This window comes from Halichoerus grypus, chromosome 6 (genome assembly GCF_964656455.1).
Source record: "Halichoerus grypus chromosome 6, mHalGry1.hap1.1, whole genome shotgun sequence".
Classification (NCBI taxonomy): domain Eukaryota; kingdom Metazoa; phylum Chordata; class Mammalia; order Carnivora; family Phocidae; genus Halichoerus; species Halichoerus grypus.
In genome coordinates this window covers 162,872,619-162,890,236 of record NC_135717.1, presented here as the reverse complement: position 1 = coordinate 162,890,236, position 17,618 = coordinate 162,872,619, and the positions used below count along the sequence as shown (strand labels likewise).

The window sequence follows — 17,618 nt, the reverse complement described above, 5'->3', positions numbered from 1 at the left end:
GCTGAGTTGAGAAGTCAGAGGGGCTTAGAGAGGTGAAAAGCTTGCCCAGCTGAACACACCTGACATGTACAGAGCTGGAACCTGAACCCAGACTCCAAACCCCAGTTCTTAACCCCATGGCAGAAATAGGGGTACATCTAAGAAGCTGCTCCAGAAACAACTAGTAGTCACTCCCTTCTGCCCTGTCCAAAGCTGACTTCTCTATCAGCAAAGAAAGTCCAGATTTCTGAGTTCTTAGAGACACACCTCTTGCCAAATGAGTCCTCCCAACTGGGGCTGGTCCCACAGAACAAGTTGCGCTGAAACAGGGGTCTGGTTCCCATCTCCACCCCCATCCCTCTCTGCCCAGAGACCTCACTTCTTCCTCTCAGCCTTCTCCCTTTCTCCCCTACTCCCTACCAGTATTATCTCTCTGGATGCAGAGCTGTCTTTGAAGTCAACTGGGAGATTTCTTTTGGGGAAAAAAAAAATTGTCTGGAGAGGGTGACAGAGGGAAAGGGATGGGCAAGGGGCCTGGTCTCCTTCATCCTTTTCTTTCAACTCTGACCGCTGATCAAAGCTCTGGTGGGACTGCAGGCTTAAAGAGATCACATGCCAATGACAGGAAGAGTGTCAGTTCCTAGGATGGTATTAAACACTTGGAAAGGGACAAGAAATCAATTCATCAAGTAGATTAAATAAATAAAGGAAGAAAACAAGCAGAAGCAGGAAAAGAAGCCCTGGCATTTCCCGCGTTTCCATGGAGTCCTTTGATAATGCAGTGACTCTGGGCCATACACATTGGTCACATTATTTATCACTGGAGCATGAACGTCCTAACCACATCCAAGGGCTTTCACTGGGCTCCTTAAATCATCCAGGACCACAATGAAATGCAAATGGCCTAGCAGAGGATTGGGAACAGAGAAAAAGCAGTCCTGGCCCCCAGCCTTCTCCCTCAAATCTGGAGGCTGCCCCAGGCCCAAGCAGAACTTTCTCTTTTGTTCCCCATGCCTGGCATCCTGGGTTGCTCTGTTTGGCTGGGATGACCCAGTTAGACTAGGCACTGGGTTCTTGGGACTTTTCTTTCTTTGTTGTTCTTGAAAATCACGGAGACTGCTCCTAAGGAATGGAGGGTCCCTGCAAGTAATTTACTTTCCCCCACATACCTGTAGAATGTTTCTTTTTTTTTTTCTCCAGAAACTTTAGAAGTATGAAAAGACACAATGGCATTTGTGCAGTTTTGGTTTCGAGTTAAGTTTAACATAGAAAAGCACAAGGCTCTTTAGGACAGTGGGTTTGAGGTCTAGTTTCTCCCTCTCCCACTTAGCTCGTTGTGTGATTCTGAGTCAAGTAACCTCTCTGGTTTTCTGTTGCTTCAGGTGTACCATGAGCACTGTAATGGATGTTTGGGGATTACTATCCACCATGCCCCATTTCTCCTACCTACTCTACCCCAAGTTCTCCAGCCATGTGGTCTGGATAGGATTGACATTCTTCCTAGCTCTAAGGAGGGACTCTGGCTTGGGCCAATCAGCATGTTGCATGCTCCTTTCCCATCATGATTGGCTCAGAAATGGGCTTAGGATCTAAGCCAGTCCAACCAAAAGAACCTCACAACTTTTGCTGGGGATTCTGAACTACAGACTCTATTTCTGCTGGATGTGAATAAAGAATCATGTTGCAGGGCACCTGGATGGCTCAGTCATTTAAGCATCTGCCTTCAGCTTGGGTCATGATTTCGCGGTCCTGGGATCCAGTCCCGTGTCAGGCCTCCTGCTCAGTGGGGAGCCTGCTTCTCCCTCCCCCTCTGACCCCTCACTTTGCCCCCACTTCTGCTTTCCCTCTCACTCTGCTCTCTCAATTAAATAAATAAAATCTTTGAAAAAATAATCATGTAGCTCTGAAAGCTATTGCCAGTCATCTTGATACAATGAGGGGAGAGACTGCTTGAGAATGGAGCCAACATCAAAGAAAGTAGATTAAGCTTAAAAAATGTACAGGAAGAAATCAAGTCCTGATCTCAGAATGTGGGCACTGGATCAAGCTTTGCCTGAAGCTTCACCCATCTCTGGGCCATTCACTTTCATGAACTAATGAATTCCTTTTGTTGTTTGAATTTAGTTTTCTGAAGGCTAATATATGGGATTGGCCTGAGTGACAGGGAATAGACAATTTTAACTTTAGGGTTTCTTTTAAAGAGGAAGGGAAAAAACTAAAATTTTTTTTGTGGCTTTCTAGTTTGTTGCAGAACTGTGTTAGGCAGGAGAGAGAGCAGTGGTGAAGAGGCTCTGGTTCTGCAGTTAGACAAATTTGGTTCAGATTCTTCAAACCCCAAAGGTGAGCCAAACCCCAAACTCAAAGGTGAATAGGTCCAAGGCCTTCAAAAACTCCAAGAAGGAGTTTTATCTTTAAAATGCTTTATCTTCCAAGCTGCAAGTAAGACCTCAGTTGTTCATTTGGGAGATTTGGGTTTCACAAATTCATGAAAGCTCCAGGTATTTAGCTTAATACAAAGCTGCTCATAGGGTATGTAAATTCATATGCATTACCAGTGCTCACCTTGTACTGAGAGAATTAATTCTTAAAATGAAACTGAATACTAATCAGAAAGATAACAGGCTCATAGAAGCCCTTGTAAGACTCCTTATTTTGGCTTGACACTTGGTTGGTTCTCTGAAAACTGATCAGCACATTAATGTTCAGGGATCCGCTACTTGGCAAATCAGATGAAATCTCACTGCCCTGGTTTCCCTGATATCCTGGGGGATAAAAATTGGCCAACTCCATCTTGCCGGGCAATGGAAGTTGGATGGGTTTCTAGACCCATTTTTCTCTCTGGTGAATGGAGATTGGGGTCTGATCAATGATCAGCAATCTGTGGAACCCAAGACAGGGTATTTAGTGCCATCCAGATTTGGATTTATTTATTTCCTCAAGTATGTGGCATCAGTGCCAACATTCCCTGTCCCAACGGGGACTCACACCAAGGACAGACATTTCTAATCTGTTGAGTATTCTCACTAAACCACGAATGTGTCAGCACATTTCTCAAGATAGTGCTCAGGAAAGGCACTCCCTGTTTCTTTCACTTAGGATTCCTTTGGTTGTAAGTGATAGAAAAATTCAACCCATTATGGTGTATGCAGAAAGGGGAACTGGATAGCTTTTGTAATGGAACAGTCCAGAGGAAGGCACTGGCTGCGGGTAGGACAGGATTCGGGCCTCGAATGATGTAGCCAGAAGTCTGTTTCCATCTCTCAGCATTCTGTTGCCTTTATTCCCAAGCTGCTCCTACCTTCATGGTTGCAAGGAGCTGCTTTTCAACTGCTAAAATGTTTGTATCTGGCACATTTGAAAAGAGAAGCATGGAGATAGGGTTCTCGTATCTTCCCCTGAAGTTTGATCCTGGGGCAAAAATGATGGTTGGGTGGGCTCAGGGACCCTGGGTTAGTGATAGTGAATGAGGCCAAGCTGCTCAGGAGGCCCACCCAGAGCAAGGCACTTGGTTAGTCTGACCGGGAATCAACAGCTGTCCCTACTTTGTTTCTCTTGACTTTTCAGATCCCAGATTCCCACACTGAGGTCCACTGATTCAGTGCCACATTTGTTCTCACTCCTGACTTGCAGACCTGGTTTTACCCCAGTTCTTGAGCAAACCTAAAAGAGCTAAGAGAGATTTTAATTCTCGGAATAAAGCCTATTTGGGTTTCTGTTGCCTTAGCCTTTCCGGAACTCTTCCCCTTATTTTGGTGATAAAAATCTTTCTTTCCTCTGGGGACCCTCTTCCACTTGGTTCAGCTGAAACTAATACTCACCCACACGGGAGTGGGCCTGTGACCTTGGCCAACAGACATTTATATTCCTTTGGTCACGGGGCATGGTTCAGGGAAAGCAGTTACCCAGCTGGGGCAGTCAGAGGTCTTGCCAGGACTTTGACTCTGGAGCTTCTGAATGAAAAAGCTTGTATTCTCCATCTTCCTGCTGTGCATAGCCGTACATTTGGAGCCAACAGTCACAGTGACCAATTTTACCACGGCAAGGAGGGAGCCTATTTGGGAATGAAGTTAGCACAGGGGTGAGTGGAGGAGAGGGGTGGGGGAAGGGAGACTGGGATTCCCGAATACTGCACTATCTTGATTTTTTCCAGTCCTGGGACCTAATAAATTCCCTCTTGTGCTTATTCACATTGACTTGGATGGCTGTCACTGGCAACCCTAAAAATCCTTGCTAGTTTGGTTGTGATTTCTTGATGGCTGACATCGTGACTCTTTGGCAACTCTAATGGCCATCATGGGCATTAATAACTTGGGTGGACATGGAAAGCAGGAGTTAAAGATGTCATTGGAGGTAGAAGTGATAAGCCAATCTGTTCTCTGGTATTGGTAATTGGAAAAGGGTGAAGTAGGTTTGTGAGCATGGAAGAGATGGCCCCTTTGCATGAGGGAACTCTAAGGAACATCTGAGATCTTGCAACAGGGACAGGGCTGGAATCAGAGAGATACAGTTTTTTCCTATTAACTCTGTGCCATTTTGCCCCAAGGCTGATGTATCTTGGAGGAACACCAGGGATGTAAGGGATGGCTTAATGTGGAGAAAATCTACCATGATGGTTGCTACGGTGATTGCATTAGGTAATGAAAACATTAATCGGATGAGTGTGGGAGGACAGTAGGGTGGGTTTTACGGGGAACCAAGAAATCTTCTGGGTTGGAATTCACCTTCAGGAAAAAGTAGAGGTGCAGAGGTTTGTTTTGGGGGCCACAGTACCGTCATAAGACAGTGGGTGATGTTTATAGTACAGCCCATATGCAAGACTTGATCTTACCCAGCACTGAGAGGCTCCTGATTGTGTCCTCAGAGCATGAGGGCTGAGAATAAAGTAGAAGGAGTCATTTCAAGAGACTCTGACAATGCTGGGGGACCAAGGCCAGCAGTGCTGGTGCCAGGGTATCTGGGGTGGCTTTGTAAACAGCCGGGGCTGGGACAGGAAACATTCCTGATGGAGCGGAAGCTGAAACGTGAGGGGAACTTGTTCATGGGCTCGCCCAAGGTGCTCTAGTGACCAAAAAAGTTTGAGGGACTGTGTAGGGGAACAGAGTTCTAGCACTTTCTCTAGTAGGATTAGCCCTAGAGAAACACTGAAGGCACAGTTGCTTCTCCTCTTCTGATCCTTCTCTTTAACTCTTGCTTTTTGATCAGTTGGGCCTCAAGTCTCTCTATAAACCCCTTTGCCCTCCAACTGGCTCCCATGGGTCCTGAAGCCTGAGGGATCTTCCTCACTGGTGGACACACTGGGGTGGCTCAAACCCCAGGGAAAGGGCCTGGGCATTAATGGTGATGATATTTTTGGCAATTAAGGTAGCAGCATGGGCGTGGTGGTGGAGGAATGCTTTTAGATGGGAGAACTTTGGGTATCCTCAGCTTGCCCACCCTGCTGCTCTGGCACAAAACCACTCTTTGTCGTGTTCTTCTATCTGCAGTGATATATCAAATGCCAAAACACACCCAGTTTGGAAATGAATGATATTTACTGCCAACTGAGAAAACAAATTCCTTTGGAACATATGCATAGGTTAGGATTCTCTCCTCAGGCAATAGAGGAGTGATTAAGTTGATATTTTCCTACAAAACACAGATGACACTTCAATCTTTGGGATCTTTGATTCCCCAAAGCCACCTATTAAACTGAGAGAAGGTGCATGCCTGTCTCTGAGATCATGGCCTGCAACTTGAAAGCCAGCCCTTCTGAAAGAATCATAAATTAAAGCAATTCCATGGCAAGCTCAAGCTCCTACCGAAGTTCTGGGCTTTGGTGACACAAGGTTTGTGTTTGCCATTTGGGCAGATCTGTGGGGTTTATATATGGTAACTGTAGAATTTGACAAGCCACTTATGTGGGAAAAGACAAATGCCAAGTCTGGAACCCTCCTAAAACATCCAATATGTCTGATTGCCATAGGTAATATCTGAGATGAGTCCACATCCAATATTCAGACAGGTGATATCCAAGGGTCATTGCCATTTATTTCTGAGACCTACCAAGAGCATAGGAGGTGACAATGCAAAGAGACATCCAAAAAGTTAGGAGGATCATGCTTCTGTCTTCCAAACGAGAGGGGTCAGATTGCAAAGTTGATCTGGGTCCATGAGTTTTATGCCATTCAATTGTAAGTTACAGAGGTGACAATTTTGTTTTTTTTTCTGTCTCAGCTGGTGGAGAGAGGTCGGTTAAAAATCCAAAGGCCACTCCTGTTCCTTGCTGGAGTGGGTTTACTTCACTACTTCTTCAAAGGTGGAAGTTTTGCACAGAGCCCGGTACCTGGTAAGACCTCAATAAATGTGAGCTCGTGTTGTCAGTATGTTGCAGGGGCTAAGGCCCCAGTGGAGAAAATAGGAGCATTAGAGTCTGAAACCTGGGTCTGGGATTGGGCTCTACCACACTTACTTGCTGGGTGACCTTGGGCAAGTTACTTAACCATTCTGAGCTTTAGCTCTTCATTTAGTATTATGATCGTAATTCCAGTCTCACAGAGAGCATACTTTCCTGAAAGTAAGTGGTTAGTTTGTGCCCCCAAATAAGAGTCATCAAGAAGAAAAGGGTGTAGGGAAGGTACAAGAGAAAGCTTATGTTCCATTGAATTTGATGGGTGGGTCTCGTTATCTATTTACATTTCACACAGCCTTTTCAGACACAAATCTTCAAGCTGGGAGAGGATTTCTGTGCTTTAAACTTCTGGAGATGCTTATTCTCTTGATGTCTTCTGAAAAGCAAAGAAAATCCTTTTCATTGCTTTATCCTAGGCTGGGGATGGTGGCATAGGGAGAGGGGCTGGGTCACGACAAAGTAGATTGGGCTGAGATTTAGTGTTTGTGGGGGGTGAGGGGTGCTTAATTATTTTGAAATAGTTGTGTACATGTCTTCTCTAAGCTTGCTCAGGATTAAGAACACTTTCCTTGGCTAGAGTGATGATGTTAAATAATGCCCTGGAAGCTGGCTAGAAGAGAGAGTGGATAGGGCAGGGGAAGAGAAGGAAACCCTATGGTGTGCAAGTCCATTTTATAGCCAGTGGAACCTTCAAAATAGATGGATGATAGAGTCATTAACTAACCAGATGGAGTCCTTGGGGGGTGTCCTTTAAAAAGCATTCTTCTTATTGTAACCCAAATTTATTTTTAGAAGTCTGTTTTCTATCACAATTTCTATTAACTGTTGGAAACTTGGGGGGGGAAATGTCTCACGAATATTTTGCATCCAATGCTCTCTTCTGGTCTGGTGCCACCCATGCGAGGATCTGCACAGTGTGATGGACACAATTCTCAGTCAGGAACCAAGGGGCCTGGATTCTCCATCCAAATGTGCCTTGTATTTTCTTTGCAGTCTTGGGCACTCCCTCTCCTTCTCTGGTCCTCAGTTTTTCCAAGTGCACTATGAAGATCTTGACCTAGAGAATGAGGTTCAAAATTTTAAAACAATTATTTGTAAGGAATGTAAGTGAATTCTCAGATATGAGTTTAATATGAAAAAGGTAAAAGCTGTCCCGTGTCCTTAAGAGTGGGTGCCTGGGCATCCCTGATGAACTCCCGGATTTCCATTTGAAATTGAACAAATTGAACTGCGGATTTCAATTTGCAAACCACAGAAGAGAGGATCTTCAACATCACGTTCAGCCCCATCGTTCTGTGGACACACGTCCTATAATGCGTACCAAACCTGGAGGCGGAAGATCAGAAGTGGTTTGGGACTGAGTTTCCCTGAACCTGGAGGTCGATGCTAGCTGCTCAGTGGGAGCAAAAGCAGTAATCCTCGGTGCAGATGGATCAGTATGCAGAGGGGCTGGAAGGTCACGTGGGTTCCTGTGACCGAGCCAAGGAAGCCCCTGTCCACGGTGGCTGCTGTGGGGGAAAGGATCAAGTCTTCACACTCTGGCTGCCATTCGGCTGGATGTAGCCGGGAAATGGTCAGCTGGCTTGGGATCAGGCCATAATTGGGGTTTGCTCAGCCAGGGGCACTCCAGAAAGATGCCTTTGGGTGACCCCATTTACGCTCTTCCTCTGAGCCCATTGACTCTGAGCCTGCGCCATTTGAAACGATCCTTGCAGCCTTGCAGGGGTAAGTGGAGAATGCTTCACTTTCCCCTCTCCCAGGACAAATGCCAGTGTCTGTGAGGTCCAGCTCCACCCCAAAGCCCTCCCTGACAGTGGCAGATCTTGTGCTGGGCAGCCCTGCACTCGCTTAGTCTGATCACTGCTAAGCCCACCCGCGAGCCCTGGACTGCCCTAGTTCCCAAGGCAGGTCTGGGAAGGGTTGAGCCGTGTTCCCCCATGAGTATTTCATGGAACTATAGCTCTGTGGGTGATTAATAAGTGCTCCATGAGAAATGAATAGCATGGTCAGATGAGCTTGGGAAATGCTGCATTAAACAGGCTTCTTTATTATGGAACATCTCAGAGTTTTGGAACTTAAAGAGGCAGGCGTGTGTGGGCTTGCTAAATGGACTTGTTTCAGCCTCGCCACCCCTGACCTCTTTTGTTTTCATGCAGTGCCTGTTCCATGGAACCGCTTTTGGGAACTGCTGGATCAGAGTATTAGTCAATTGTCTCCATGCTCCTACTCAGTGATGCTTAGAATGAACTCCCGATCCTGTGTTTAGGAGTTGGTGGCCAGGCTGTGATCGCCAAATTGCTGAGTTCATTTGTTCAGCCAGCGTTTTCTGAGCATCACAATGTGTCAGGCCGTGGGTTGGTGCTGGAGTGACAGAAAAGCATAAGTTGCACATTTCCTGCCCTCTGGAGTTCACAGCCTCCCAAGGCCACAAAATAAGCAAATAAATAGTTGCAAACATAACAGGACAGATTCTCAGCTGGGGATACATACTCAGCCGGCTGGAGTATCTCCAGCACCAAGCTTGGTGTCTGGGACCCACTAGGTGCTCTTATCAGCTTGGATTGCCTTCAGCTGTGAGTAACAAGACAATTGTCAATAGTTTACACAAGAGTTTATTTCTCCCCCTGTGGTGGGCTGAATAATGGCCTCAAAAATGTCTTCATCCTAACCCCCGGAACCTTGGAATATGTTACCTTAAATGGCAAAAGAAACTTTGCAGATATGATGAAGTTAAAGCTCTTGAGATGGGGAGGTTATCCTGAATTATCCCGAGGTCCCTGATGTATCCTGATGTGACCTGATGTCTTTAAGGACTCATAAGCGTCCTTAAAGAGGGGGGAGCAGGAGTAAGAGAGAAGACAGGATGATGCAGGAGGCATTGTGGCGCCGTGCGCTCGGCAGATGGAGGAAGGGCCATCAGCCCAGCTGGGGAGCACAGGTGGCCATGAGAAGCTGACGAGGCTAACACAGAAACCCAGCCCTGCCAACACCTTGCCTTTAGCCCCCTGCGACTCATTTTGGACTTCTCTCCAGAACTGTACAAAAGTCACTAAGGTCATGGTAATTTATTACAGCAGCAATAGGAAGCTAATACCTCCCCCCACCCCCTCAACCAAATGTGCAGAAGTAGGCAACCCAAGGAGTGTGCAGTTGCTTGAGAAAGTCATCAGGGCCCTGGATCCTCTAGGGACCGGCTGCACCCTTAGCGTATGGCATCATACTTCCTCATGGCAGTAAGAAGCTGCAGATTTCTGGGCATCATGTCCACTTGCTAGGCAGGAAGGAGAGGAAGGGCCAAAGGAAATGAAAAAATATTTTTTTTGTAGAAGACTTCTTTTTTTTTCTCCCATTCGAGGAAAGAAACCCTTCCCAGGGAGCCCTGCCTACTTCTCATTGGCCAGAATTGTGTCACACAGTTACCTCTAGTTGCAAAGAAGGAAGCCTGGGAAAGTTAGTTGTTTTTTGTGGGTTTTTTTTTGTTTTTGTTTTTTGTGTTTTTTAACTGCATATTACTTTCCTGAACACACTGGGATTCAGTTGGTAGGGAAGAAGGTGAGAAAGGATATTGGGAAGGCAAACAGCCTCGTATCTGCTTCAAAGATCCATAAACATTTGTTGGAGGACTAACTGAACATCGGAAGGAGGGAAAACTGGTGTCAAGTTGTAGATATGTTAGTCCAGGTGGGAAGGGGGTGTCTGAACTACAGAAGGGATATGGGGGATGGGTAGAATGGCGGGCTATATCTAAGAGATAATCCGGTTCCCCCAAGTGGAGAATCAGTGAAGATGCCCACACTCTGACTCTGGTAGCTTGGTGGATGGTGGTGCAGTTTACCAGGACATGGACTATAGGATGGGGACAAGTCTTGGGTGTTCTGAGTTCAAGGTGTCTGTGGTCTAGTCCTGCTTCTCGGGCTGTTTTGCTCAAAACCCACAATGTGCTGAGATGATCTCTGGGTAAGCACATGCAGATGCTGGGTGACAATTTTCTCTGCTTTCTCTCCTCATCCCTTCCCTGTCTCTCTACCTCTTAGAGTGATTCAATCACAGGACCTTATCGAATCCTTCCTGCCTGGCATCCTGGTCACCCCTCTAGACCCGAGCCCCATTCTGAATCCAGCCATCTTCTAGATTGTACTATAGTTAAAGCATCTTGGCAAGGCCCTGGTGTCCTGCCAAGCTCCAGATGGGGCCCTTCCACTCACTGACTCACTGGCAGAGATCTTGCTGCATCTGGTCAATTTTTGTTTTTGTTTTTGCCTTTGCAGGGGAGCCTGGGGGAGGAAGAGCCTTTGCTTGCGGTGTTCCTAAGCACTTAGTCACTGCCTGGAGTCCTCTGCTTCAGATTACTGTGCCCCATCTGTGCAACTGGTCATGCAGGTACCTCCAGACTTCTTCTAGAGTTAGGACCAAGGCTGTTTTGCAGCAATTTGGATACTGAACCCTATAGCTGTGCATTTGGGGCTGGCCTTTGGTGCTGTCTCTCTAGTCTCTATTCTTTTTGCACTTGGATGAACGTTTTGGGTCTTCTGTTGTGTGGCAGAGATTGTGAGTGCTCACTCATACCCATCTTCTTCCTGGAAAATTGGCCAGACCATGCTTTCCAGACTCCCTTGAAGCTAGGAACGGCTGGCTGGCTGTGTGGCTGAACATTGAATGTTAGTAGGAATGAGGGATGCCACCTCCAGGCTGGTCATAAGTCCCTCTGTGTGGGGAGGCTCCCTCCAAGGAGAGATTCAAAAGAGGACCCCATGGCCCTAGGGAATTGGGGAGTCACAGGACAGGAGGAGCTTGGGTCCCTAAATCACTGTGTGGAAGAATGCCTGCTAAATGCCTGTACTGAACCACTCTGTGACTGGAAAGAAACTTCTGTCACATTCAGCTACTAAAGATTTAGAGCTGTTTCTTATAGCATCTGCTGTTATTCACATAACTAATACAATCTGATTTCTTTCCTTCTGAAAGGAAGTATATTGCGGTGGTTAAGAGCGGCTTTTTGAACAAGATCATCCGAATTCAAAGCCCAGCTCTGTCACTTACTGGCTGTGTGACCTGAGGTAAGTTACCTCACTTCTCTGTACCCCACTTGTTCATCCTTAAAATGAGGATAATAATAGCACCAACTGCTTCTAGTTACTATGTGGATTAAAATAAAAACATATGTACGGTGCTTGGATTCGTATCTGGCACACAGTAGGTTCAGTTTAAGGATTACCTATCATTTTTCCTTATTAACCTCAAGTTTTAGTGATCTCTGGCCCCCTTATTGGGAGGGGGCCAGCCAGACCTGAGGCATCCATTCCACTCCTCCTGGATAGCTTGTTCCTGAATAATCCCAGGGATTATGGTCACTGCCACCCACATTAGCTTTTAGCTTTACACCTTATTTTAGGCTCATTGCAGGTTTTTTTTTTTTTAATTTTATTTATTTGACAGAGAGAGACACAGTGAGAGAGGGAACACAAGCAGGGGGAGTGGGAGAGGGAGAAGCAGGCTCCCGGCCGAGCAGGGAACCCGATGCGGGGCTCGATCCCAGGACCCTGGGATCACGACCTGAGCCAAAGGCAGACGCTCGACGACTGAGCCACCCAGGCGCCCCTCATTGCAGTTTTTAATATTAGTTTTATCTCTGTTTATGCTGTGTCCCCAATTAGGTTGAAAGCCCTTTGAAAGCAGGGACTATGTTACATAGTGTTATGCATTCCGAACAACAAACAGCACTGAGTAGGTAGTAAACTCTGACAAAACTTATACTTCAAAAGCTAGATATGTTCTTGTAACAAAACAATGCCATGCCCATTCCTCTTAACATTTTTACAGGACATAGATAAGCAACAATAAAAGATATAAAATACAACCACAATCCAGTATCCCTCCTGGAGCATATAGCAGCTTTTAATGGATTATACAGAAGCTTTTCACAGTGCATAAACTAGATGCTAATGATTATCAAGCACTAACAAGTTCCCAAAGACTGTAATGAAAGCTTTATTAAATTGCCTTTTTTAATATTCATAACAACCATAGGTCCTCCTATTTTTCTCACTTTGCAGATGAGAAAATGGCCTCTAAGAGATTAAGCAATGAGGTTAGAGTCACATAATTAATAAGCATAAGATCTGGCATTGAAACAGAGCTCTGATTGCAAAGCCTCTGCTCTGTCAAGTAATTTTCTGGTCCATTCTTTCCCACACGGAGTCTGTGGAATGGCCCAGGGCATCAGTGGGCTTTGCCGTGCCGGCCCTGCCAGCAGAGACACCTAGCCCTACCTGTATACATGCCCCGGGAACGACCCCACCTGCTCAGGGCTGCAACTGACTCTCTGTAGATTCCGTGTGCCTGTGTGTGCCAAGACAGATGGGAAACCTTCAGTTGGACAGATTAGCATCTCAGACTCCAATCCACCCCCGCACCTCGAGCCCAACTCCGGGCTGCTGCTGGTGCTGAGGTGGGGCCGGCAGGGAGCCAGACAGGAGCACAGTATTCACCGCCCATCGGGTATTGTCTGACACCTGTGTGGGATTAAGGGGTGAGCCTTCAGGCTCTGAGGGACGCTCCCTCAGCTGGGAATGACAATGAAGTCAGCGAGAATTATCAGAACTTCAAGTGAGGGAGAGAAATCTCACAGGCGTTTCTGAAAGCTACGGGGATCTGGGCTCGAAAGGGGATGTTGGTGGGAGCAGTGAGGAGTTGGAACCAGGTGTCCAAAGCTGAAAAACACACAGGCTTCAACAGCTGCAAGGTCCGACTCAGCCGGACCCCTCCCCTGCAACCTTCCATTCAGTGCTGGCCCCATTCATGTCTCAGATTCTTACAGAGTTTCTGGGGAACATGCTGATGACAGTGATGCTGAGGGGCCATGCTTTTTGAGGCTTTACTAGCACTCTGCTAAATACTTTATATGTGCATATCACATTTACTATGAAAAACCTATGAAGAAGAGATATTGTCACCCTTTTTACAAATAAGGAACAGACACTGGGAAAGAATCATCCATGCTCATACAACTCAGTGGGTGTGGGCGCTGTTCCATCCCAAATTTCTCTTATCTTCCACTAGTCTTGGCCCAAGGATCCAGTGGGCAGTTAACTGTGACAGCGGCTTGGCTAGGAGAAGGAACATGAGCTTCAACACCTACCAAATCTGGATTCAAATCCTAGCCTCACCACATACAGGCTGTGACTCCTTGGACAAGTTAGCTTCACCTCCTGGGGCTCTGGGTCCTGATCTGTGAGGTGGAAATGACAGCACCAACCTCTGACACTTATGCACACGATGGAGAGAGTGCCCAGTGAGCAGTAGCTGGAAATACTACTTTTTCCTAGGACATTGACCTCTATCATCTAGGGCTTCTGTCCTTCTATTATTAATGCATTCGTTTACTCATTACTGACTCATTCATTAGACATTTACTGAGCACCCCTTACATTCTAGAAATCATGTTCTTTGCTGAAGATATGTCCCATGTGCCACCCAGTTCTTTTGGTTAGGCAGGATAAGTCCACATTAAGTTGGGTTAAACCCAACTACAGTGGTTTAACCAAAGAAGGGGTAGTTTCCCTCCCATAACCAGAAGTTTGGAGGTAAGGAGTGTGAAGTAGGGTACAGAAGCCACAGGATCCCATCAGCACCCCAGATTCCCTGTGCCATTTTCCTCCACCAGCTCTGGTAAAGCCTTCATTCTTGTGGTTAAAAATGGCTCCCCTACTGCGGTCCTTTGGCCACATCCTAGGAAGAAGACACATGTAACTGATATCAGAAAGACAAAAAACTTTCCTGGCTATCCCCAACAGACTTCTGTCTATGTGTCGTTGGCCGGAATTGCATCCCATGGTCACCTCTGGCTGCCCTCCCAAGCCAAACTGGGGTTCTGTTAGTGAAGAGAAGGGGAGCAAGGTTGGGGGAGGCGAGTGGCTGCAACCCTAGCTGAGATGCTGTTGAGTAATAAAAGTGCCTTTAAAGCAAGCCGAGGCAACTTGCCAAGCACATTGGTGTTTTACTTGGGTTACTGTATTTAATATCTCTAGATTCTCACAACAACCAGGTGGAGGAGGTAGGTACCCCTCCCTTCTGTGCGCATCCCATCCCCACTGACAGTGAGGACCCAGAGCAGGTGGGTGGGGCTAGCTGAGTCCCCTTCCTTCATTTCTCCTTCTCCACTGTGCTATGGCGGGAAGAAGTACAGAGTGCTCAGTGAGGGAAGGAGGTGGAAGGTGGAGGAATGTGGTCAGAAGGAGGAGTGAAGTCTCTTGTGGACAATAGGGAAGATCATGGGCTTTGGAGGTTGGCTGCCTGATCTTCTTATCCTGGCTCTGTACTATTTGTGTGATCTTGGCAAGTTTGTAATCTCTAAAATACAGATAATAGTAGGAAGGATTTAAATAAATTAATACATGAACAGAGACTGACATAAAAAGAGCACACTATTAATATTAGTAATTATCTTGTCAAGGAGCATGGATTATATCCTTAGAGACAGTGTTATAGGGCAGGGGTTGGTAGACTATGGCCAGAGGGTTAAATCTGACCCACACTTGTTTTTGTAAATAAAGATTTATTGGAACACATTCGTGCCTACTCATTTACATATTGTCTAGGGCTGTTTTCATGCTACGATTGCAAAACTGAGTAGTTGCAAATGAGACCTTATGCCCTGCAAAGCCTAAAATATTAACTTTCTGACTCTTTACAAAAGAAGCTTGCTAAGCCCTATTCTAGTGAAACACACAATGCTACTTTAACTTTGGGACTCAAAAAGACCCAGAGTCAAAATTCCGTTTTTCTGCTTACTATCTATATAAACTTGGGCAAGATACAGCTTTTTAGAAGATCATTTTCTTCAACTGCAAAATCGGGAATGGTCATATCTTCTTTCAAAGGACATTGTAGTATTAGATACAATAGAGATAGAGCACCTGGTTTCTGGTAGGTGCTCAATAGATGGAACCTGTTATTTTCATTTTTGTGGAAGGACTTCAAGCAGAGATTGGTGTAATCAGATGTGCATTTAGAAAAAAAACCTTGGAAGCTGTATGAGTTTGCTAGGACTACCATAACAAAGTACCACAAATCGGGTGGCTTAAACAACAGAAACTTATCTCACAATCCCAGAAACTTGATGGCTAGGATCAAGGTGTTAGCAGGGTTGGTCCCTTCTGAGGGCTACAGGGGAGAATCTGTTCCATGCCTCTCTCCTAGCTTTAGGTGGTTTACTGGCAACCTTTAGTGTTCCTTGACCTGTAGACACATCACACCTTCTTTATGTGGCATTCTCTGTGTGTGCATGTCTGACTCTGTCCAGTTTGTTTCTTTTCATAAGTGGATTAGGACCCACCCCCGGTGACCTCATCTTAAACATAATCATCTGCAAAGACCCTATTTCCAATAAGGTCACGTTCGCAAGTCGTGGGGGTTAGGACTTCAAGATCTTTTGGGGGGACATGATCCAACCCATAACAGAGGGGGGTTGTTATGGGTTGGACAACCCATTATGTGGTTGGACAACCATAAGAAGGCTCATTGGATGACCGAGGAAGTCAGAGGTGATCAGATGAGAAGGTGACAAGGGTTGGAAAAGCATCAGGAATTAGGGTCAAGATAGAACTTGGTGACTAAGTATGGAGGGGAAGCAGAGGAGTTGACAGTGACATTGAGACTTCTCACTTGGCCAATGATTGAATAGATGAAGATTTTATTAAGATTGGGAGTAGACACTTGTCTGGGAAAGGGCAAAGGATAATGAGTACATTAAACAGGAGCATGGTTATATGAAGACAAGAGAAGGGAACTGGAGTGAAAAGAAGCATGGGCAAAAGAAAATAACATTTACTGGACAGGTAGTGTGCTAGCTGTGATTCTGAGGTAACAAATAGTAACTTAGTGAGGGGAGGCATGATTAATAACTCTCAATGGCATGGTGAAATCACCCGGAACTAGAGTGGACAGGCTTGGGGGAGGAACAGATCTTAGGAGACTGGTTGAATGTCTTCTGACATCATGTCCCTGAACTTCTCTTTAATAACCATATTTAGGCATTAGCCCTACTTCCCTCTCAACAGCTGTCATTCTACACTTGTCAGGAACTGCCCTCAATCCTGCCCAAATGCTTCCTGTTCTGCCAGGTGATCACACCTGCTGGAATCAGGCCAGCCCCACATGTTGATTGGTTCCTGCCCAGGCAGAAAATACATCAGAAGCTTCCTGGTTAGGGAACACTTTTTTTTTTTTCTTCCTTAAATAAAAGCCCAGTCTCATTTCTCAGCATCCCTGTCTGTGCACTTGGGATAAAAATGTGCACCGCACAGAGTCAAATGCAGGATTAAATGAGACAATGCAGGCATGGCCTGAGCACAGAGCTGGGCACACTGTAAGTGTTGAATCCACATTAGCTCTTTTTATTGTTCTTTCTGGTGCTCTGAGTCTGTTCCCTTTGCTCTGGGTACCTCTTTCACACTGCTACCAGAAAGATCTTCCTTGAAAATCAGTCTAAGGGATTTTCTTTCTGTGTTTGCTCCCCAGTGCGTAAGGAATAAGATCCAATGAACTCAGGGTGGCTATCTGCGTTCCTCTACAGCCTCATCGCCCACTGCTGAGCATCTCCTGAGACCCTCTGCTCCACCCTCACAGCACATTTATTTGCCTATCCCGTGATTACATCAAGACTTGTCACATCTCTGTGTCCTCTCCTACTCTCCTCAGTTTCCCTTACCTGGTAACACCTAGACGTCCTTCAAGACTCAGACCAACCATGGCCCCTCAACCCTCAAAGTCACCTTCGGCCACTCCCAGGTAAAATGATATTCTCCACTTCTACAATTTTTTGTCCCCATTATTGAAATAGCCCTAGCCACATGGCTTGTAATGACCTGGTCGCCTGCCTGAAACCAGCAACGTGGGCACAGGACAGATGTTATATTCACTTGGTAAGCCCTTGAGATTTTTTTAAGATTTCATTTATTTATTTGAGAGAGAGAGAGAGAGCACGAGAGGGGGGAGGGTCAGAGGAAGAAGCAGACTCCCCGCTGAGTGGGGACCCCCCAATGCGGGACTTGATCCCAGGACTCCAGGATCATGACCTGAGCCGAAGGCCGTCACCCAACCGACTGAGCACCAGGCACCCAGCCCTCGAGAACGTTTGCTATTGACGCAGGTGTGCATGGCTGCTTTCTGTTGGGAGCTCTTCTGTTCAATCTTTCTTTCATCTGGGAGTTCATAAAATTCTGCTGTTATGGGTGACTAAAACAGACGCACA

General features: G+C 46.1%; 1 long non-coding RNA gene across 1 annotated transcript; it reads left to right on the top strand.

Moving 5' to 3' along the window:
• The first annotated feature begins 10,649 nt into the window (after window positions 1-10,649).
• On the top strand, window positions 10,650-17,283 carry LOC144382169 (uncharacterized). Its single transcript, XR_013448609.1, has 3 exons — window positions 10,650-10,747; window positions 11,333-11,424; window positions 17,066-17,283. It is a non-coding gene; the product is annotated as an uncharacterized LOC144382169 (long non-coding RNA).
• Window positions 17,284-17,618: the final 335 nt, after the last annotated feature.